A 23,353-nucleotide genomic window follows, 5' to 3' on the forward strand; every position below is an offset into this window, starting at 1 on the left:
GAGAATGAAATATATTTTGTCCTCTTAATGTCAAGAGCCTCAGTGATCTCGCTCAAACACCATTGGATGGAGAACTGGGAGATGTCGTAAGTATCACCTGCTCCCTAGCCTGGAAGGAGCCTCATGCCCATTTCCATGGTCACCGTCACAAACACTGACAATGTGGTCCTCTCCCTGCTATGATCCTGCAGTGCAGATTGCAAAAGGTGGGACATTTCAGTGAACACCTTCTTGGTGAAGCACTGGCAACTGACACACTGTCCTTCACTGAGGCTGTGATAGGAGAATTGCTCCCTGAAGACATTGGGTGGCTATGGCCTCCTGCTGTGTGCTCTATTTCCCCATCTCCTCCTACCACTTCCATCAGCTTGTCATCTGCTGTATTACCTCTATTCCTCCTCCTTATTATGATGCAGGCCAAAGGGGATAAAAAAAACTATTAAGTGCTTTGACCATGCCCCTCCTTGTAGACTTCTGCAACTTTAAGTAACGGTATAAATCATCACACAGCTCTAATAACTCAGCAACAGCCAGCAGCAATAAATCAGCAATGAGACCTGAAGCTGATGATCCCTCTTTATAGCGCTGGTGATGTTGATAGTGCAGTGGAGGCCATTCCTGCTGCTAAACACAAATTCAGCTGTGTGAGATTAAAAGACAATGTTGGCTGGAGCATTCAGATTAAAAATGACACCGCTAGTCACATCAGCAGTACACGCTCACTGTCTCCATGAGCTGTCTACCTTTCCCCAGTGCAGCTTCCCTCTGCCCACACTAATGTCCTTACCAAAACCTTATCTAGCACAGCCTGCACCAGAAGTCTGCATGCACAGTGCAGGCACTATTTTGGACCTGAAATGGCACCCATAGTGCCAAAATCGCAACCAGACTTTGCTGCCTTCTTTCTTTGGTTTTTGGGAGTTGCAGAGGGTTGGATGGTGAGGATTTGCTTGGAGTTGTACATTAAAGTATGGAAATTATGGTCTTGAGTCTGCTTGCAGGTTTGTATTCCAGGGTCTGGCTACTTATTTGAGATTTGAAACCTGTCTGGAAATCAATAGCCAGGGGTTACACAGAGGTATGGTTTTGGAGTTTGCCTCATGCTTGGAGTGTGTGAAATGTCCAGGTTTTGGATTGCATTCCAGAAGTCAGTTCCTGTGCATGACTCCTTAGTTCAGTGTGTGGTAGCTGGAGATGGATGAGCTGGTGAGCCATCCTGGGATTCATTGGGCTTGCTAAGTGCTTGCCAATGTTGGCCGGTTTCTTGAATCCCTTTGGTTTTTGTATCTGAGGCAACTGGGGGAGCGGAACTCGTAATTTTGTTTTCATCTGGCAGTTGAGAGTCCACCTTGCAATGAGCCTGGTCCTAGCGTCTAAGTCATGCATTCACCTTTGTACTTTTTTGTCTTCTTAATTCGGTTTGCGTTCTTAACTTGATATTTTTGGTTTTGCTGTTGCTATCTGTGTTGATCTGAATTTGAAATTGATATCAATCTCTGAAGCATCATAAATATCTGCATGCTGCAGCAGTTTAACAGTGTGTGTTAGATTCTGCACTTAAGAGTGTTGTGAGAGTTTCCTGCCTATTTTGGGTAAGTCTCCTTTTAAAAATGTCCTGGCTTCTGTGATCAATCAGATCTCTCTGAAAGAACAGTCAATTCTATCTGGCATGTCAAATGATCTGTGCTTATTTCTGTTCTATCTAGGCTTCTTATTTCTTTCACTTGCTGAAAAACTAGAATAAATTGTCTTCTTTTTCTGTCCTAATAACAAGGCATCCTAAAATAACACAATTTATCTTGCATCTTTTTTAAAATTCTTTCTTGAGATGTGTGCATCACTAGCAAGGCCAGCATTTGTTGCCCATTCCTACTTGCCCTTGAGAAGCTGGTGCTGAACCTCTGCGATCTATGTGATATAGGTACATACACAGCGCTGTTAGGAAGGGAATTCCAGGATTTTGATCCAGTGACAGTGAAGGAACAGCAACATAGTTACAAGTAAGGATCAAGTGTGGCTTGGAGGGGAACTTGCAGGTGGTGGTGCTCGCATGCAGCTGCTGCCCTTGACCTTCTTGGCACTAGGGGTCACAAGTTTGGAAGGAAGAAGCCTTTATGAGTTGCTGAAGTGCATCTTGTAGGTAATGCACACTGCTGCCACTGTGTGTCAATGGTGGAGGGAGTGAATGTTGGTGGACGGAATGCCAATCAAGCGGGCTGCTTTGTTCTGGATGGTATTGAGCTTCTTGAATGTTGTTGGAGTTGCAGTCATCCAGGCAACTGAAGAGTATTCCATCACACTCCTGACTTGTGCCTCATAGCTGGTGGACAGTCTTTGGGGAGCCAGGAAGTGAGATACTTTCCTCGGGCTCGAAGGGCCGAATGGCCTACCCCTGCTCCTATTTTCCATGTTTCTACATTATTCCCAGCCTCTGACATGCTCTTGTAGCCACAGTATTTATATGGCTGATCCAGTTCTGTTTGTGGTCAATAGCAATTCCCAGAATGCTGATAGTTATGGATTCAATGCTGATAATGCCATTGGACGTCAAGGGGCGATGGTTAGATTCTCTCTTGTTGCAAATAGGCAATGCCTGGCACTTGTGTGATATGAATGGCACTTGCCAATTATCAGTCCAAGACTGAATGTTGTCAAGAGTTCGCCACATTTGGGCATGGACTGCTTCAGTATTTGTGGAGTCACAAATGGTCCTGAACACTGTGCAAACATCAGCAGACATCCCCACTTCTAACCATATGATGGAGGCAAGGTCATTGAGGAAGCAGATGAAGATGGTTGGACCGAGGACACTATCTTGAGGAACTGGTGCAGTGATGTCCTGGAGCTGAGTTGATTGACCTACAACAACCACAATCACTTTCATTTGTGCTAGGTATGACCCCAACCAGTGGAGAGTTTTCCTCTTGATTCCCATTTGCCTTCAATTTTGCCAGGGCTACTTGATGACGTTACACTTGGTCAAATGCTGCCTTGATGTCAAGGAGAGTCACTCTTACCTCACCTCATGATTTTAGCTCTTTTGTCTACGTTTGGATCAAGGCTGTAATGAGCTCAGGAGCCAAGTAGCCCTGGCAGAATCCAAACTGAGAACATTGAGCAGGTTATCACTGTGTAAGTGCCGCTTGTTAGCACTGTCGATGACCCCTTTCCAATACTCTGCTGATGATTGAGAGTAGACTGACAGGATGGTAATTGGCTGGATTGGATTTGTTCTGCATGAGGAGCCCTTGAAGACCATTAAGAGATTTTTGTAATGTGATGCAACCAGGCAGACGGACCCTGGTGATTGGAGAGGTGAATCCTTCAGCAGTTTCATTGTGGCTGTCGGAGTGGCTGTTGCTGCTGGCTGCCCCTCCATGGAACATGGCGCCTCTGAGAAGGGAGGCATCTTTTCAAAAAGCGCTGGGAGGTCAACTTGATGTACCTGGTGGTGGCTGTTCTGATGCTGGTAAAATGCCAGCAGGCACATAAAATCGCAGTTAATAAGCCATTTAATTGGTCCCTGGCCCAGCCACTACCATTCCCACCTCACAAAATATCCCTTGGCAATGGGAAGACAGCAAGCTTTCCTCCCAGTGTCTTCCATTGCCATTTTACCAGCCCACCAGTCTCCCAGCCCATCTCCAGAGGGCTTACAAAATCCCAGCTATTATTACTGCTTTTCTCTCCACAGATGCTGACTGATCTGCTGAGTATTTCCTATTATTCCTGTATATTTTTTTATTTCAGATTTCCAACGGCTGCAGTATGTTGCTTCTGCCCTACAGAAAGCAGATTCATCTTCTGACTTCAAAGCCTCCAGTAAGCTGCCAGCAATCTGAAGGGGGAGGGATATGCTTTATAATTCTTCCAGCATGCAACTGAAGGAGTACGTACATATTTATCCCAGATCAAATGCTCAAGTATCTACAGCAGCTGTAAATACAGGTAAAACAGCTTTTATGGTCTTTGGTCTCAATTTAAGGGCTTCTTTATTTCTCTCCGCAATCAAAGGGAAAGAATAGTTTCAACACAGTTTGACAGGAAACCTCTGCATGCAGGTGTTCATTCTAAAACAAGAACTGATCATTTGGTCCCTTTGAAGGGTCAGCATTAAGTTGTTGGCCACAAAATTCAACTCCTTAGTGCTCGTTTTTGGTGCTACGAGTGCTGTTTTGGTTCCAAAATGAGGTTCACATCACGTTCACACAAATCTGGGCTGGGTTTTCCCACTGCAGGCGAGAAACAGGCCTCGGGTCTGTTTTTGTTTCCGCCTCCAGGTGGAAACCGACTGAGTTTTGAATTTCCCTAGGGCAGGTTTCCTGTCCAATTAAAGCCAGTGGGGACGGGAATGGAGTTGAAATTTAGACACCCACGGCAGCCATCACTGAGGCTGCTGCTTCTTCTAAGGGAGTGGGATTGCACCAAAGCCTGCCATTACACCACAGGGACCCGAGATGATGCAGGGGAGCCGGAGGCCTGGCACCCATTGTGCTCAGTCAGGTTGGTGGACGCAGTGGTATGGTATGATGGTGTTATTGGGAGTCAGGCTACCACTGGAAACAGGTTGGAAGCAGCCACAGGGGTTGCCAGGTGTTAAGGCAGGCTGGTTAAAAGGCCTGCCTCGGTGCTCTAGGGCTTCATCCCAGTTACAATGAAAACAAAAAACAGCCCTCAAACCCTCACCCCTCACACCCCCACATTTTCCTCATGCCCCATCCATGTCAACCTAGTGCCCCCATCCATCCCCCCATGGCTATGTCCTCTATGCCAACCTATGTCCGTCTACCCAACTCCCATGGCCCCTCATAATCTTCATGCCAAACCAGTACCCACCCCATCCCCATGGTCCCTATGCCAACTTAGTACCAAGTCATACAAACCCATGCCCCCACCCATCACCCTTTGCCCTTACACCCTCTATGCCAAGCCACCCAGCCATGGGCAGACCTCAGAGGCTTTTTAAAAAATTCATTCATGGCATGTGGGCTTCGCTGGCTGGTCCAGTATTTATTGCCCATCCCTAGTTGCCCTTGGGAAGGTTGCGGCGAGCTGTCTTCTTGAACTGCTGCAGTCCTGCAGTCCATGTGGTGTTAGTACACCCAGAAGTGCTGTTAGGAAGGGAGTTCCAGGATTTTGACCCAGTGACAGTGAAAGAATGGCGATATATTTCTGGATGGTGAGTGGCTTGGAGGGGAAATTCCAGGTGGTGATGTTCCCATCTATCTTCTTCCCTTGCCCTTCTAGATGATAGTGGTCATGGGGTTGTAAGGTGCTGTCGAAGGAGCCATGGTGATTCAGCGAGTATGATTATGTCAGGCTGTTACATGACTAGTCTGTGAGATTACCATTGTCGTTTCCGGTCCCTAGGTTGATACCGGGTGGTCCGTCCGGTTTCATTCCTTTTTTGTGACTTTGTGGTGGTTTGGTACAACTGAGTGGCTTGCTGGGGCATTTCAGAGGACACTTAAGAGTCAACCACATTGCTGTGAGTCTGGAGTCACTTGTAGGCCAGACCAGGTAAGGGCGGCAGATTTCTTTCCCTAAAGGACATTAGTGAACCAGATGGGGTTTTTACCACAATCAACAATGGTTTCATTGTCATCATTAGTCTTTTACTTCCAGATTTTTATTGAATTCAAATTCCACCATCTGCCGTGGCGGACTTCAAACCTGGGTCCCCAGGGCATTACCTTGGTCTCTGGATTACTAGTCCAGTGATAAAACCACTATGCCATCGCCTCCCCTGACGCTACCGTGAGATAAAATAAAATCAAGTTCTTAGTGTCAATTGCAGACTTCATTATATTAAAAAAATACTCATTCATAAAAAAGCCATTTGTTGCGTTTAAATACTTTCAAGTACTTATTCCCACAAATATTTGTATTTATAACCCCACATCAAAGATTTATAACATACGAGAAACATACAAACAAGGAGCAGGAGTCAGCCATTTGGCCCCTTGAGCTTGCTCCGTCATCTAATAAGATCATGGCTGATCTGATAGTAAACACTTTATAACAACTGTTAATCAAAATGTGAAGGGCCATGCCCCCCACTGTGATCATAATAGGTTCTGGAAACTGTCATGTAGCACTATCCCCATGATAAGAATGCTCAGGTTTATGTCAATAGACAGCTAGTGAAATTGTAAGCAGCCACAACAGCTGATTTTTTCAAAAATTTAAAAGGCTTGGGGATTTAAATTATTTGGCAGTTTGACAGTTCCTCTGAGCTCATCCACTTTTTACACACATTCACACCTACTCTTAACAATCCCATAGGAGCACCTGACCTCTCCCAAAGGAGCACCTGACCTCTCCCAAAGGGTATCCTACCTCTCCAATTACCTCCGGCAGCTTTAGACCTTTTCCTCACATGTCTGTCACATGTCGTGTTTTGGACATCCCAGTAACGGAAATTGCATTGTTTGAAGGCAGCTGCACTTTACAAGGCAGCTGCCTCCATGAACCACGGATGTGCAAAGTACGACCTGACCCATCTGCCCCACCTCCCGCAAAAATACTGTTTGCCAAGTTTGGGTGTAGGACCTCTGGAATAAAGGCCCCGGCATCTTTTTGGCTAAGGCATGAAGACATTCCAGCTTTTTGAAAATTCAGGCCAAAGTGTCCGCATGGGCATTGTACTTGGTGCTTTATTAAGAGATTGCTCTTACATGTGCCCCTAGCTTGGCATTATAGCAGCACCACATGGGTGACTCAATCACTTCTGCTTGTGACATGTGCAAAATGTAAAAACTGATAGCAAAAGTTTCTACAAGTATATAAAAGCATATAAAAGAGAGTAGCTAAAGTGAATGTTGGTCCCTTGGAGGTTTAAACTGGGGAGTTGATAGTGGGGAATGCAGAAATGGCAGAGACGCTTAATCAATATTTTGCCACAGTTTTCATGATTGAGGACACTAGTACCACCCCAATAGTAACAAGTAGTGCAGAGGGTATAGAGAAGGAGGAACTTGGAACAATCACCATCACTAGAGAAAAAGTACTGAGCAAACTATTGGGATTAAAGGGTGACAAGTCCCCAGGGCCTGATGGCCTATATCCCAGGGTCTTAAAGGAAGTGGCAGCGGAGATAGTGGATGCATTGGCTATACTATTCCAAAATTCCCTGGATTCAGGAAAGGTTCCAGTGGATTGGAAAAATGCTAATATAACACCCTTATTCAAAAAGGGGGGGAAGCAGAAAGTATGAAACTATAGACCAGTTAGTTTAACGTCTGTCGTTGGGAAATTGTTGGAATCCATTATTAAGAAAGTAGTAATGGGGCATTTGGAAAGTCAAAATGCAATACCTCAGAGTCAGCATGGTTTTATGAAGAGTAAATTGTGTTTGACTAATTTGCTAGAGTTCTTTGAAGGTGTGACAAGCAAAGTGAATAATGGGGATCCTGTAGATGTAGTATATCTGGACTTCCTGAAGGCCTTTAATAAGCTGCTGCACAAAAAATTAATACACAAGATAAGATCACACAGAGCTAGGGATAATATATTAGCTTGGATAGAGGATTGGCTAACCAACAGAAAGCAGAGAGTCGGGATAAATGGGTATTTTTATGGATGGCAAGCTGTAACTAATGGGGTGCCACAAGGTTTGGTCCTTTGGCCCCAACTATTTACAATCTATATTAATGACTTGGATTCAGGAATAGAAGGTACTAGAGCTAAATTTGCAGATGACACCAAAATAGGTAGGAAAGTAAGTTGCAATGAAGACATAAGGAATTTACAAATGGATATGGACAGGTTAGATGAATGGGCCAAAATTTGGCAGATGGAGTTTAACATGGATAAATGTGAGGTTATCCATTTTGGTCAGAAGAATAAAAAGGCAACTTATTATTTAAGTGGAGAGAAACTTCAGAATGCTTCAGTGCAGAGGGATCTGCGTCTCCTCGTGCATGATTCACTGAAAGCTAGTATGCAGGTACAGCAGGTAATAAGGAAGGCAAATGGAATTCTGGCATTTATTTCTAAAGGAATAGAGTATAAAAATAGGGAAGTGTTGTTGCAACTGTACAAGGCATTGATGAGACCGCATCTGGAGTACTGTGCACAGTTTTGGTCCCTTTACTTGAAGAAGGATGTAGTTGCATTGGAGGTGGTTCAGAAGAGGTTCACTAGATTGATTCCAGAGATGCGGGGCTTGTCTTATGAGGAGAGATTGAGCAGTTTAGGCCTATACTCGCTAGAGTTTAGAAGGATGAGAGGAGATCTAATTGAGGTATATAAGATGCTAAAGGGGACAGACAAAGTAGACGTGGAGCGGGTGTGTCCCCTTGTGGGGCATTCTAGAATGAGAGGCCATAGTTTTAGGCTAAGGGGTGGTAGATTTAAATCAGAGAGGAGGAGGAATTACTTTTCTCAAAGGGTCGTGAATCTGTAGAATTCACTACCTCAGAGTACAGTGGATGCCGGGATACTGAATAAATTTAAGGAGGAGATAGACAGATTTTTAATTAGTAACAGGTTGAAAGGTTATGGGGAGAGGGCGGAAAATTGGAGTTGAGGCCAAAATGAGATCAGCCATGATCATATTGAATGGCGGGGCAGGCTCAAGGGGCTGAATTGCCTACTCCTGCTCCTTATTCTTATGTTCTTATGTTTTCAAATAGTTTTGCTTATTTCCACTATCACAACATCCCCCTTCCAATGAACAGAGAATCAGTTCAGTTTAACATTCTGTGTATACAAATAGGTATTTCTTTTGGGGTTGAAAAATTGTATCAATTTTACATACAGGTGGTATTGTATTCAAGCTCATATAATTTGCAGGTTCATATCTTAGCATACAATGCCTTTTTATTTTAACACATTCTCCTACATTAGTAACACTATATGCCTATAGTGATCATTACATTAAGTCCTTGCTTCTAAGCAACTACAAACGCTACTTAACATAGAACATTACAACTTAAAACAACAACACCTCAATTGACATATCTCCAAGGTGCAGAATACATTTTGTATTCCTGAAAACACACTGGTTCGTGGCTGACTTGACCTGGCAACAGCTACATGTGGGTGTGATTTTGAGCTGCCTGTTTTCTCAGGTTAAAGTTTGGGTTTGGAATGGTTGTCTTCAGGTATCGGTGTGCTTGGTTTGTGCTTGTTGTCCCTTCATCGGCAAAATGCATGTTTGCTTGTAGGCAATGCTGTTGGAATGTCTGGTGCATGGCTGACAGAGAGTTCTCTGAGGTGAGACCTATTTCTTCTCGTGTAGCTCCATTCAACGTCGTCACCACGTAGGGTCGTGGTTCCCTGCAAGCCTTCAATACTTCTGCCAGCATCCGCATTTAGCCCTGTGGGTGTAAGACACTTTTGACTGACATGGAGTGGAAGCAGTTCTGAACCAGCATGTTTAACATGAGTGCTCTTTTTCCTATTCTGTCTTTGAGTTGATCCATGATCGAAGATGACTTTGGCTTGTGAAAGTGGCCATCACTGGCTGACCAAACAGGATTTCACCTGGTGATGGCAATTCAGAATTCAACTGTGGGAAATTGTAAAAATGTTGTTAATTCATTGATGAATATGCTCTGAGTAATATTTTGTCTCTATTATTTCTGAAAAAGTTCTGAATTGTATAGTCCATGATTGTATTGCTTGCAGCCACAAGGAAGCTGAACAGTTAAGAATAAAAAAGTATGCTTTTCACAGAAAGCTGCTGCTTGCCGGTTTGGCACCAAAAGCAGACTTCGGTATCATGTGGTCGGCAAATGGCGCCAGTAAGGCTAGAGTTAGATAGCCATGCCACAGCTGCAGTTCTGGTCGCCTCATTACAGAAAGGATGTAAATGCATTAGAGTGGGTAGAGAGGAGACTTACGAGGATGTTGCCAGGACTGGAAAATTGCAGCTATGAGGAAAGTTTGGATAGGCTGGAGTTGTTCTCCTTGGAACAGAGGAGGCTGAGGGGAGATTTGACTGAGATGTACAAAATAGTGAGGGACCCGGAAACAGTGGATGGGAAGTGCCCATTTACTTTCGCAAAGAGTCAGTGACTAGGAGGAATAGATTGGAATTGATTAGTAGAAAGATTAGAGGGGAGATGAGGAAAAACTTCTCATCCAGAGGGTAGGAGGGGTCTGGAAATCACAGCCCGAAAGGGTAGTAGAGGCAGAAATCCTCAACTTATTTAAAAGGTGTCTGGATGTGCACCACTAGTGCCGTAACCTGCAGGGCTCCGAGCCAAGTGCTGGAAAGTGGGATAAAGCTGGGTGGCTCACTTTATGGCCAGTGAAAACACAATGGGCCAAGAGGCCTCTTTCTGTGCCATAAACTTTCTATAATTCTATAATTCATTTTAGGCAAGAGGTCATGTAGCCAGGTTGCACATAGGCAGGGGTTGATGTGCAGAACTGCACATAGGCAGCCTGGGGAGAGCTTGAATGTAGGGACTTTGAGGCCCTCATCACACAGGCACAGGCATGTGGGGACAGGCACACAGCGTTGCAGGAGGAGGAGCCAGAGAAGAGAAGGCATTGAAGAGAACCGAAGATGACATCACTTATGTCAAAGCAGCTTCGAGGAGCAAGAATTGAAAGCAACTTGTCTACTATCACCTATTAAGTATTGTTTGCTCAATCTATTTGTTCAATCAATTATTTAACAAACTCTGTTAACCTGTTGCACCAAAATCATAGTCTGTTGCCTTTTTGTCTTGTTGCAAGAATTCAGTTAAGGCCAAGGGACCTTACACAATGGAGTTGCATGATGATGTGACATAGCAATCTGGACGTCTTCTGTTTTGATCCAACTGCTCCACCCCCTTTTCCAGCAGCATAAAACCCATCACATTTCTAACTCTCTCCAGTTCTGATGAAGAGTTATATTAGACTCAAAACATTGGCCTGAGTTTTCCCGTCCATGATTTGGCCCGCCCGCCAACCTAGGGCAAAATTCTGCCCATTAAATTTGTTTCTCTCTCCTCAGATGCTGCCAGATCTGCTGAGTTTTTCCAGCATTTTCTGTTTTTATTTAATCTGGATGTCTTGTCCAGTTTCTGTTCATTTCCTGATCAGAGACTTCACTGTTCTGACCATACGTTCCGTTGGAGCGAGGATACCGGGGAGATGATGCGATGTGGTCGACAGACCATTTCTCGTAGTGTCTTGGGATGGTTTTCCACTGTACTGTGGACTGTTATCTAATATTACCTCTAATGAGACACCGTAAAGGCTGAAAATGGCTTGTCAAGTATCACAAGCCTTTATAACCTGGTCGATATCTTTGCTAATGCCAGGCCAGAATGCTGAATCACGAACAATGCAGCTCGTCTTTTCAATCCCCATACAGCCCTAGTGAAGTTGACAAAGTATACCTGAGCGAAGTGTCGCTGGAATCAGTACTTGTTGACCTTTGAAAAGCACTCCATTCGATATGCCAATCTTGTCCCGATATGGCCAATATGCCCTTGGGTCTGTGCGTATCATCTTGATAGTTTCTGGCCAACCATTGACAATATCCTGCCACAGGGCTCTGTGTATAGGGTTTCAGGAAGTCTCTCTCATTTTCTGTGCTGAAAACACATCAGGTTGATGCTGTAGACTGTTAATGTTGCAATCCTGTCATAATGAAATGCATGCTCTTGTAAGTGAGAGCAGCTGTTATTAACTGGGAAAAGGTTAGCGCATTATTCCTAGGTATATATAAGAACCAGTTTCCACCTGTGGCAGGGGGTGAGGAAAAGGGAGTTTGTGCCGGTGTTCTCTGGGTTATGTGAATAAACCTATGTTAAGGAAAGACCAGCTCTAATTCCTCCTTTGCGCAGTGAATGAACAACAAATTATAACATAGTCATTGTCATATCCGTGCATACTTCGTCAACCAGAAGTTAAGTGGTACGTCTTGTGTCTTTCCATGGTTAGGCAGTCTGTTCAGAGTGACTGACAGAACCACCTGGTTGCCAAGTTTGTATCTGATATTGCGATTGTAACCTTGGATCTTTATTAGCAATCTCTGGAGGCAAGGTGGTGCATTGGTGAGCAGCTTTCCCCAAACCATTTCTGAAGACAATAAACTCCTCGATCCAAATGTAACTGGTTCGGCTTGCATCAATTTGTTGCTTGCCTCCTGCATTCTCCTTGACATTGACTGCAGGCTTTCCAGCAGATTTCCCAGTGCACCAGTTTATTGTCTGCCCAGGCAAACTGCTCAAATATTGAATATGAGACTTTTACACTTGATTTTGAAATTACTAGTATGCACATGTGTCTGTTCAGTCAGAAATTCATGGTCAAAACAGACCACAAACGTTCCAAAATGGTTTGGGGAAAGCTGCTCACCAATGCACCACCTTGCCTCCAGAAATTGCTAATAAAGATCCAAGGTTACAATCACAATGTCAGATACAAACCATTTTGTTGAGTATACTCACCAGCTTTCTTCTGTACTATGGCCCATCAAAGACCTCACCTGAGTCCTGCACAGCAGAACTTGAATGTCGCCTCACCTTCAGGCAAACTGGCACCTCAGCTATCCTTGCCTTCTGCCCTGGCTGTAGCCCACTTGTGCCCAAGGTCTTACCATGAGCAGATTCCCCAACCCCCCCACCCCCCACCCCACCCCTCCCCTCTAGCCTATCCCTCAACATATGTTAAATGTCAGTATCTGAGCTGATGACTGCAAATGTGAAGTAAAGTGATGCTGTTGTGTTTTCATCATAACTCTCTCTTGCTGTTCCACTGAGGCCTGGCCAAGATTGACCTCTTGGGCATCTTAACGGAAAAAGATACATGGGCAAGTCTGTGCTACAAGGAGGGAGAATGGTAAAAGGTGCATGCTTAGACAATCTGCAGCTTGCACTTCAGAAGAGATTGTGGGATGAGAAGGAAGTGGATACTGGGTATGAGGATACTGTCATTTTTGATGGTTTTCAATTCTGCTGCTCACCAAGACCTCAGCAATGGGAATCCCAATAATGGTCAGCGCTGTCTCCTCCATGGACATGCAGGCATGCTTGCCCTGATCCAATTAGCTCCTGTTGCTTCTGGATGTGTGCAACTTATCCTGCGCGAGTGGGGGGTAATGTGTCAGTGAGTGATGTGTGATTCATTTGGGTGATGTGGCTGTCATGGTTGAATAGCTAACAGTGTGTGCAAGCTATGAGATGCGCATGTAAACTTGTAGCAGTGTCGGGCATAGGTGAAGCATATGAATGTTAGGTATGAGCCCTGATCCAAGGCTTCAATGCAGCGTCCAAAAACATTGGACAGAATTTGCACCCGTCGGGCTGGGGCACCTGACCCGAACAAATGTAAAATGACGTGCGATGCTGTCAGGCGAGTGTCCCAACATCATTGCACACTTGCACGATATTCAGTCGGCGGGCACGCGCGGGGTCAGCAGCGGGCCCGCCGACAATTAAGAGGCCGATTAAGGCCATTAAAGTTCTAATTAAATTAAGCGGCCTTTGGATTTTTCGCAAAACCACATCCATGGACGGAATGAGGCTTTGTTCAGTGGTTTAAAAAAAATTTCAAAATTATTTCTAAAATGTCCCTGCTCATGTGACAGAGTTACATGAGGAGACATGTTTTTAACATTTGTAAATTCTTTATTTTTGATTTTAAAAATCTCCAGCTCCCTGAGACAGCTCTGGCACTGGCTGAATGCAGAAATCATTCAAATGAGGAGGCATCATGAATTTGGCACGTTCCCTGCATTACATTGAATAGGCATGTGTTAACTTTGCATTGTGATACCTAAACTCATGTTGAGGGCTATTTAATTAGCCCACAGTGTACCATTTCAAGTCTTATTTGTTTCTTATGGTAAACTAAGAGCTAATGAGGAATGGTTGCCAGGGCTGCAAATTGTTGGTTGTGATCTTTCCTCTTAATTGAATCATTTTTATGTAGGAATTGATTAACTCAAATTGTAATTTCACCATAAAATAATTAACTCCAGATATAAATTCTAAATCAATTTTTTTCTACAAAGATGAAAATTATACTAATATACTGCAATTGTACTTAGATAACATCCTTATGATACATATCCTGTCTGCTCTTCAGCAATTCCTTTTGCTGCCATTGGATCAGATAGACTGGCAGCATTATAGGCAGTAAGATGCAGAATATATTTTATATATACTAGCAGCTGGACTGCAAGTAGCTTCACATTTCAAAAGGCTGTTACGCTTTATTAAGAAGAATAAATATCAGTTGCTGCGATTTGAGGAAATTGTGGACACTTTATTGACTTGGAGGGCTGGATTTTCATGGTTTTGACCGAGACCAAATGGAGGTGGAAGAAAAAAAATGGCTGCCAGGCTGGAGGTCCCACCCCCATTCTAACCCTGGCCATTTTCAAAAGGGGGGAAAGGGAACAGGCCATGAAACTTGCCTGCTGCTATGATGGACGCAAGTCGCAGCATTGTGGGCTCACTGACAGACTGCGCAAGGTAAGTTTTCTTTTAATCTTTATGGAGGCAGCCGGACTTTAGCAGCTATCATGTTTTACACCAATTGCACAGAGGTGGAGACCATGGATTGGAGGCAGGAAAATTTTAAAAGTTCAGTAAAATAGTTTGCTTCTTTTACAGTCCATCATTAAATGCAATAACATGAGCGTATCTGTGTTCAGTAAGGTGAGTTATAACGGTGCTGTGATTGGAAGATGTATTTGCCCATTAAACAATGGGCCGAAATTTACATGACCCCGGCGGGCAAGTTTTCTGTGGGGTGGGGGCACGTAAAATAGAGTGGGCGCCCATCCCACCATCTTCTTGCCCACTCCCGAGCTCAACCCCATAATATGCCAAGGTGCCAAAATTGTCAGCCCACCCGCCATATTTAAATAAGCAATTAAACGTTTGACGTGGGTAACAGGGCAGGAGTGGGGGGCCCAATTTTTCAGGTCAAGTTGTCGAAGGGCTGGAAGGAAGGCAGGGAGTCTCTCTTCGGGGGCTGCCCTTTGCCAATTGCGGGCTGGCCCTCCTTAAGTTGACCACCCCCCTTCCTTCCTACCTGCTCCCTCTCTTAAATCCAACCCCTCCCTCCCAGCCCAAGACCCCTGTGGAAATCTGATGTGTAATATGCCTTTAAGACAAATGTTGTAATATAAGATCACATGATCTCGGTACCCAATAGCAGAATAGCGCAGGCTACCTCTGTAGTCATTAGACTTGAGTTAGAGTCTGAAGTGTAAAGACAGAGCTTTGAGTTGTAAGCGCACAAGTGTAGCTGCTAAGCTCCTTTTGTAAATAAACAGAATGTGTTTCTTCTAAGAATGGTCTACTGATCTTCTCTGTCTTGGTACCAACTTGGTCACCCCAAAACAAGCGTGCAACCCGGATCCTTTAGCTCCAGCAACCAGGGCACTTGGTCCAACAAACTGGCAATGAGAGTAAAAAGCAAGAAAAGACATGAAAGGACAAAATGAAAAGCAAGAAAGAATGAAGGAAATCAGAAGGACCGAAATCAGGCCATACCTCACATGGTAGTTGTAAGTAAAGAAAAATTTCCTTCATGATCATTGAAGCAATCCTCTCAGAGCATGCCACAATTTGGAAGAATTGAGCCTTTTGATCCAGCCTCGGACGACTGGTCTCATTATGTTGAATGACTCATGTTCTTCTTCCAGCTGAACAACCTCTAAGGGGAGGAGAAGAAGCACGTGATTCTCTTATCCGCTTGGGGGAGTGAGACATATGGATTAATTGAAAATTCATTGGCACCCAGTGCCCCAGATTTGAAAAGTTTTGATGACTTAATGAACTTCGTAAAGAATCATTACCAGCCCAAGCCATCGGTGATGATGCAACGGTTCAAAGTTAACTTGAGGATTAGAGCCGCGGGAGAGACAGTTGCTTGTTATGTGGCAAGTTTGAAACAATTAACTGAATATTGCGAGTTTGGTACATCTTTCACTGATATGCTTAGAGATTGTTTGGTGTGTGGTATAAATGAAGATGTGATTCAAAAGAGATTACCGTCTAAAACAAATTTAGACTTTCAGAAGGCATTGGAAATGGAAGGTGCAGTGCGAGACTTGAAAGCCATACAGAGGGCGCAAAATGGCGTCGTCCTCAACGTTGGGCTGGGAGCCTCAGCCATAAAGAACACGAAAGTGCAAAGCTTTATTCAGAGGCGGGAAGCAGCCACCGCTAGCAGACAAATTAAAAGATATAATTTGGCAGCAAATACATGGCATAATGGTAACAGAGGTGGAAACAGACAACCCTGTAATGAATCACCGTTTAAAAAGATCAAATGTTTTTTCTGTCATCGAGATGGACACCTCATGAGAACAATATTAAGATGGAATCAGGCAGACTTTCAGACAAAAGCAAAAACCCAATGAGATTAACAATGTTGAAAAGCCTGAAGTAATAGATTCAGATATTTATCCATTTTATAATTTAAAAGTAGGAAGAACAGAAACTATCTATGTAACCATGGGGAGGATATTTCCCTCGTCAGGTGGGTTCGGCGGGGGTGGTCGGGAAACCGACTGCTGCCCGCAACTGGGGCTGGCTGTGATTTCGCGCTGGCGGGTCAGTTAAGTGCCAGAGGCAGCACTCAGCACTGCCTGTGTGGGGTGGGGGGAGGGTGAGCGTGAACTTTGTGCATGTGTGCGGGTGCGCACTGGAAAAGCTCCCTGAGGCACAGAGCTGCCTCAGGGCGATGAACATTTTTCAAAATAAAAAATAAAGATTTCTGAAATGTTATAAAACATGTCTCCTCATGTGACTCTGTCACATGAACAGGGACATGTTATAAATGAAATTTAAAAATGTTTATTTTATTTTTATTTGCTCATCCCACCTATGGATGAGGATTCCTGCAAAGGCCACTTGGCCTTTTTGCCTGCCCGCCAACTTGATTAGAAAAAACTGGGAGTGATACAACCAGTGCAGTTTTCAGAGTCATCAGCACCAATTGTACCTGTTCTCAAACCTGACCAAATCATTCAAATTTGTGGATACTACAAATTAACAGTCAATAAAGTGGCTAAATTGGACAGACACCCTATGCCAAAACTTGCAAATTCATACTCTAAACTGGCAGGTGGAACTGCCTACATGAAGCTTGATATGAGTCATGCTTATCAACAATTGGAATTAGAGGAGGCATCCCTGAAGTTTGTCACCATTAATACACACAAAGGGTTGCATCAAATCACCCATTTACTTTTTGGCGTATCTTCAGCTTGCGCCATATTCCAAAGAACCATGGAAAGTTTACTACAGAAACTGTCCCATGTTGCAGTTTATTTGGACCTTGTTGTCATGACTGGACTCACTGAAAATGAGCATTTGATTAACTTGGAAGAAGTTTTGAAACATTTTTCGTAAGTTTGAGTGCGGTTGAAAAAAGAATAGTGCATATTCCAAGCAAAAGGGGTAATTTGCCTAGGTCACAAGGTAGATTCACAAGGCCTCCATCCAGTGGAAGAAACATTGAGAGCCATTAGAGAAGAACCAGCGCCAAAGAACACATCCGAACTGAAATCATTCTTGGAGATGATCAATTTCTATGGACACTTCTTGCCTAATTTGTCAACAGAATGGGCACCCCTGTATTACTTGCTCAAGAAAAACCAGCGATGGTCTTGGCAAACACCACAGGATGAAGCTTTCACAAAAGTGGAACAATTGTTACAATTATCTACACTTCTAGTATATTTTGACCCAAAAAAAGAGTTGATATTAACATGTGATGCATCACCCTATGGAGTGGGAACAGTGCTTTCCCATCAAATGGATAATGGATCAGAACAACCTCTAGCATATGTATCGACAACACTCAATACTGCATAAACAGCATACTCTCAAATAGAAAAAGGTCTGTCAATCATTTTTGGTGTTAAGAAGTTTCACCAATATGTACACAGTTGTCATTTTACTATCTTATCTGACCACAAAGCCATCGTTAGGACTATTGAGCGAAGACAAGGCTATACCTCCTATAGCCTCAGCAAGATTTCAAAGATGGGCATTGATCTTGGTGGTGTATGAGTATACTTTCATTCATAGACCCGCAATTAAATTTGCAAACCCAGATGCACTCAGCCGTTTACCCATGCAAGTGAAAAATGAGGATGTTCCAATTCCTCAAGAATTCATTTTATTATTGAACTTCCTGGATCCATCACCAATATGTGCTAGACAGATTAAAGATTGGATGAATCGAGACCCAGTCTTGCCTTATCCAAAGTGCGAGATGAAGTTCTTCATGTTTGGTCACAAAACTGAGAATCTGATTAAATGAAACCATATTGCCAGAGAAGATATGAATTAGCCAGCCATGAGGGTATTTTATTGTGGGGAGCATGAGTGATTGTTCCTCCAAAAGGACAAAAGCCATTGTTATCTGAACTTCACAGTGCACATCCCAGAATTTCCAAAATGAAGGCAAAAGCATGCAGTTATACATGGTGGCCTGGGATGGATGGAGAAATAGAAAACTTAGTGGGGAGAATTTTCCCCACATCGGGTGGGCCAATCGGGAGTGGGCGTGGGCGGGCGCAGAGCCGATCACGCCCGCGATTGCGTCCACACCGCCATTTTACGCAGGCAGGTCAATTAAGGCCCACTCAGCATAATGCGCAACTCCTGAGGATAGCAGGAGTGGGCTGACGGCAGCAGGAGTGCAATGACTGCCAGGTGCTGGTGGCCTGTTTAAGTGAAATGCTGGCAGACTTGGAAAGGCTGATCAAAATGGCTAGTAGAAGAGCTCACCAGAGTGCTGCTGGAGAGCAGGCCAGGCTGGAGGGTAGGGCAGTGGGGCAGTGTGCCCCTCGGTTTTACGGTGAATGCCTAGTAGTTCTCCTGGAGGAGGTGGCAGCACGGCGGGAGGTCCTCGCTCTGAGGGATGGGAGGAGGAGGCCCCCCCCCACATGACCAAACGTGCCTGGGAGGAGGTGGTGGAGATAGTCAGCTCCCATGGCGTGGTGTGGTGCATGTGGGTCCAGTGCTGCAAGCGATTCAACAACCCCTTGCACTCGGGAAGGGTGAGTACCATGTTGCCAGAGGTCACTTGATACAACCGGTAGCGTTTTCTCCCTAAGCAACCCCCCCACCACCACCCCCCAACAACCAGCCCCCACAGCTCTGAGTGCAGTTACTGCATTGAATCCTTCACGGCATGTTTCTCTCGCTGGCCAGCAGATATTGCCCATGTCTAATTCACCCTGAGAGGGTAGTGCAGAGATGGGTTCTGCACCTGCAGCATGTGTGATACTGACACTCTGTGTACTGTTTTTGGGGCAACCTCAAGAATCTCCACCTAGGCACAGTATTGGAACTGCGAAGCATGTCAAAGTCAGGGTGCTGACATGCTGGGAGGGGAGCTTCCAGAGCACCGATTCATGTGGCGTCCCACATGCTTGTGTCTCCTTGTTTTGCAAGATTAGACTGTGTGGTACCAAATGTGATGGAGGCAGCATGTGGGCAAGGGCGGGGGTCAGCCCTGGCTTCTTGGTGTGAGTGGGCGGCAGCTGTGGGGTGATGATTCACTGGAGCCCTGCAATGTCCCACTCTGGTTGGGTTGGCAGGGATGCGATGGGAATCCAGGTACAGGCTGGACTAATCAATGCTCTTCTCTCCTTTTCAGGAGAAGGCTGCACACAATTCCCCAGAGCGGATGCGGACTGGCAGAGGCCAGGCCCGGTTGGCCATCCTGACGAGATACAAGCCAGAGGCGATGGATCTGGAGAGGCACCATGCGCCCAAGTCCACCGGTGGCGGTGAGGCTGGGGTGCCACGGGGAGGAATGTTTGCAGAGCACTGAGGTCACCATGTGTGTCCCAGCAGCCATGGCACTGCTGAATGTTCAGTGATTGAAGCTTGCAACATGGGTTGACCATTGATTATGGAAGGATGAGCGCATACTGATCCGGGGGACAGGGATGCACATTGACATTGTCCCCACTTCAACTAATCAAATGTCCTTGTTCTTCCTTTCAGCATCACTGGAGCAGGGCCAGGAGGAGGAGGCAGAGGGGCCAACTCTCACACCTGAGGGCCCTGAACAAATAGAATCACCAGCGTCAAACCATCTCTGCCAGGCAGGCACCAGCGCAGATACAAGCACCTTGGTGGGAATTAGATCATCGGCTAGTGTCCCGGGGCACAGCAGTGAGGGCACTTCACACTCACTTGAGGTGTGGGCGGAGACAGGAGAGTGCCCATGGCACTGGCAGTCGGAGGACTGCTGAGGACCAGGCACATGCTCGGTCGGTGGCTGATGATGTGCCTCTGGAATCGTCCCTGAGGCAGCAAACACTGGAAGTGCAGCAGGGTGCGCGGGAGGATCTGGCAGAGTACATGAGGCTATGCGTGGCATGGTGCCCGTGCTGGAGGAGTCCACAGGGAGCATCAGCAATGCAATGAGCCTCATGGCCAAGCGCCATGCTTCCTCCATGGAGAGAGTGGCAACTCTGGTGAAGAGGCTCCTCCAGGAGAGCAATCAGGGCTTCCTGGGGTTGCATTCGGACCTGCAAGCCCTCACAGTGGCATTGACCGCAGCTGGTCAGTGCTAGTGTGGGAGATGGCTTGGGCACCAGGTATCCCAGGTCAGTGCCCATCCATCTATGGTGAGTAGGGAGGTCCGAAGCGACCTCACGTCAGTGCAGCAGCTGCCTGTCGTCTCTGTGGGCTCCTCTCAGAGCACTCCGGATGAGGGCAGCAACCCGTCTGCCCCTCTGCCAGTGACTGTGGGACCCCATGAAGCTGCAGCGATTGGGGAGATGCCAGCTGTGGAACTGGTTGCTCCCTTCCAGGCGGGGCCAGCACAGGCTCCACGGGCCAGAGGACGACCACCAAGGTCATCGAGGCCAACAAGACAGCACAGTGAGCAGGCTGTCTCAGGTGCCAGTGCCAGGGAGCGGGGAGCACCAACATGTAGCACCTGCAAGCGTAAACTTAAGGCATCTTAGGCACGCCACAGGTTTCTCGCTGGTGCTTTAATGTTACTAATTCATGACCACTTGGTGTGATGCGTAACACCTTTGTAATTATTTTTTTCTGAACTTCATTTTGTTAAATCATTAAATTTTGATATGTGAGCATGGCTCAGGGTGATTCCTTACTTCTGCAGGTGGACGGGAACCCATGATGTTATGAGTGAGTTGTTTGTCATTGAGCTTTATTAACAAGGTCCTCAGTTAATGTTCCTATCCAGCCAGATTTAGCACTCAGGTATCGAGTATGGAGCCTGAGCCCTGGCTTGTGTTGGAGGCCCATCTGTGGTGTGCTAGCTGAAGGTTCATTGGATTAAAGCCTCTCGGGTGTCACTGCCTCCCTGGAGTATGCCCAGGTCAGCGTCTACCCCCTCAGCATTTCCCTGTGCGTGCTCATCCTTGGACTCACTGCTGGACTCATCGTGTGCATCCGGAGCAACTGCGTTTACATCTTCTTCGTTCACTGCGTCGCCCCTTTCCAGCGCCAGATTATGGCGAGCGCAGCATGCAACTACTATCAGTGACACACGATCTGGGGGTTATTGGACTGTGCCTCCTGAACGGTCCAGGCATTGGAAGTGCATTTTGAGAAGACCGATGGTTTTCTCCACCACAACACTTGTGGAGGTGTGGCTCCTATTGTCGCGCTGCTCAGCTTCTGTTCTTGGATGGCGGAAGGGCGTCACCCAGCAGCCATCCATCCAGCCAGGCTGGAGTACTGAAGAGCCCCGGCACCTGGGAGTGTCTGAGGATGTAGGCGTCGTGGGAGCTGCCTGGGTTCCTTGCACAGACTTGTAGAATCTGCATCCTGTGATCACACACTATCTGCACGTTCATGGAGTGGAAGGCCTTCCCGTTGATGAAGGCACCGGGCTCACCTGCTGGCGCCTTGATAGCCACATGTGTACAGTCTATAGCACCCTGGACGCAGGGGAAGCCAGCAATCGCCATGAAGCCTCTGGCTCACTCTGTCTGGCTGGCCTCATCCCTGCGGCAGTGGATGAAAGTCAATGCACGCCTGAATAGAGTGTCTGTCACCTGCTTGACATAAGTGTGGACAGCTGACTGGGAGACTCCGCAAAGATCACCCACCGACTCCTGGAAAGAGCTGGAGGCACAGAAGTCGAGAGCAGCCGTGACCTCCAGCACCACTGGCATGGGGTGCCCACCCACACAGTTAGGGGAGATCTCAGGGCCAATCATCTGACAGATGTAGTTGACTGTCTTCCTTGAGAGATGGAGCCCCTTTCGGCACTGCACCTCAGACGTATTGAGGTAGCTGTTTCGCCACCTGTATACCCTGGCAGCAGGATAGTGGCATCTTCTGCAGCCTCTTCCACCTTGGACTTCCTGTTGGCCCTGCCCCCCTTGTGCCTGCGCCTCTCCTCCCAGAGGTGGCTCCCCTGGAGGCTGAATGTGGACTCCTGGCCTCCTCCCACTTCTGGCCCTCCCTTCCTCCTCAGAGGAGGTGCCTCCAGTGGATAGCACAACTCCCATTCCCAGGCTAAGGGAAAGCTTCCTGAAACCAGCAAGGCCCCGGAAATTATGTTTACTCAAGAGTCCTGACCTGAAGCCTGTTACTCCTGTCCAAGCAGCTGTAAAGAGTTTTGAAGTATTCTTGCTCACATAGGCAAGTATCAATAACTTTAACAATTAAATGCCTGACAAATAACACTCGCGGCCCCACTTACCCCTCTTATCCCACTTGTGGATGAGGTTTATACAAATATGGCCCACCTGCCTGCCCGTTGTGCCTGTGCAATGTCCTGAAGAATACCAGACAATTGCTGCCTCAAGGACCTTAAGTGGATCATTAATTAATGGTGGGCACGCATCGCAGAACATCGCGCCCACCCACCTAAATATCGTGATGGCGCGCGGTGACGTCAGGACACTCGCCCGACGTCACCACACATCATTTTATGCATTGGTGTGTGGGGCCCACCCCCACATGCCAACAAGAAAACTCTGGCCAGTGAGAAGTTGTATGCAGTGTCAGCAGGTACAAAAATTACCTGCAACAACTCAGTTATATCCCTGGGAGTCGCCAGGAAGGCCATTATTGTGAGTACACATCGACTATGTGGGACCTTTTATGGGAACAATGTTTCTACTTATCGTCAATACACATTGAAAATGGATGGACATATGTGAAGTGAGGTCACCTACATTTTCTGCTGCAATAGACAAATTACAACAAAGTTTCGCAATCAATGGACTACCTGAGGCAGTCGGACCAGACAATGGAACAGTATTCATGAGTGTTGAATTTCACTGATTTATCAGCCTCAACGGTATTACTCATGTAAAAACTTCACCATTCCACCCTTCTTCAAATGGATTGGCGGAGAGAGCAGTTCAGACCTTCAATCCTGGTATGAAGAATTTGTCTGGAGATTCTATAGTGACTAAATTAGCACGATT

The sequence above is a fragment of the Cetorhinus maximus genome, chromosome 2, assembly GCF_964194155.1.
Source record: "Cetorhinus maximus chromosome 2, sCetMax3.hap1.1, whole genome shotgun sequence".
NCBI classification, from domain to species: domain Eukaryota; kingdom Metazoa; phylum Chordata; class Chondrichthyes; order Lamniformes; family Cetorhinidae; genus Cetorhinus; species Cetorhinus maximus.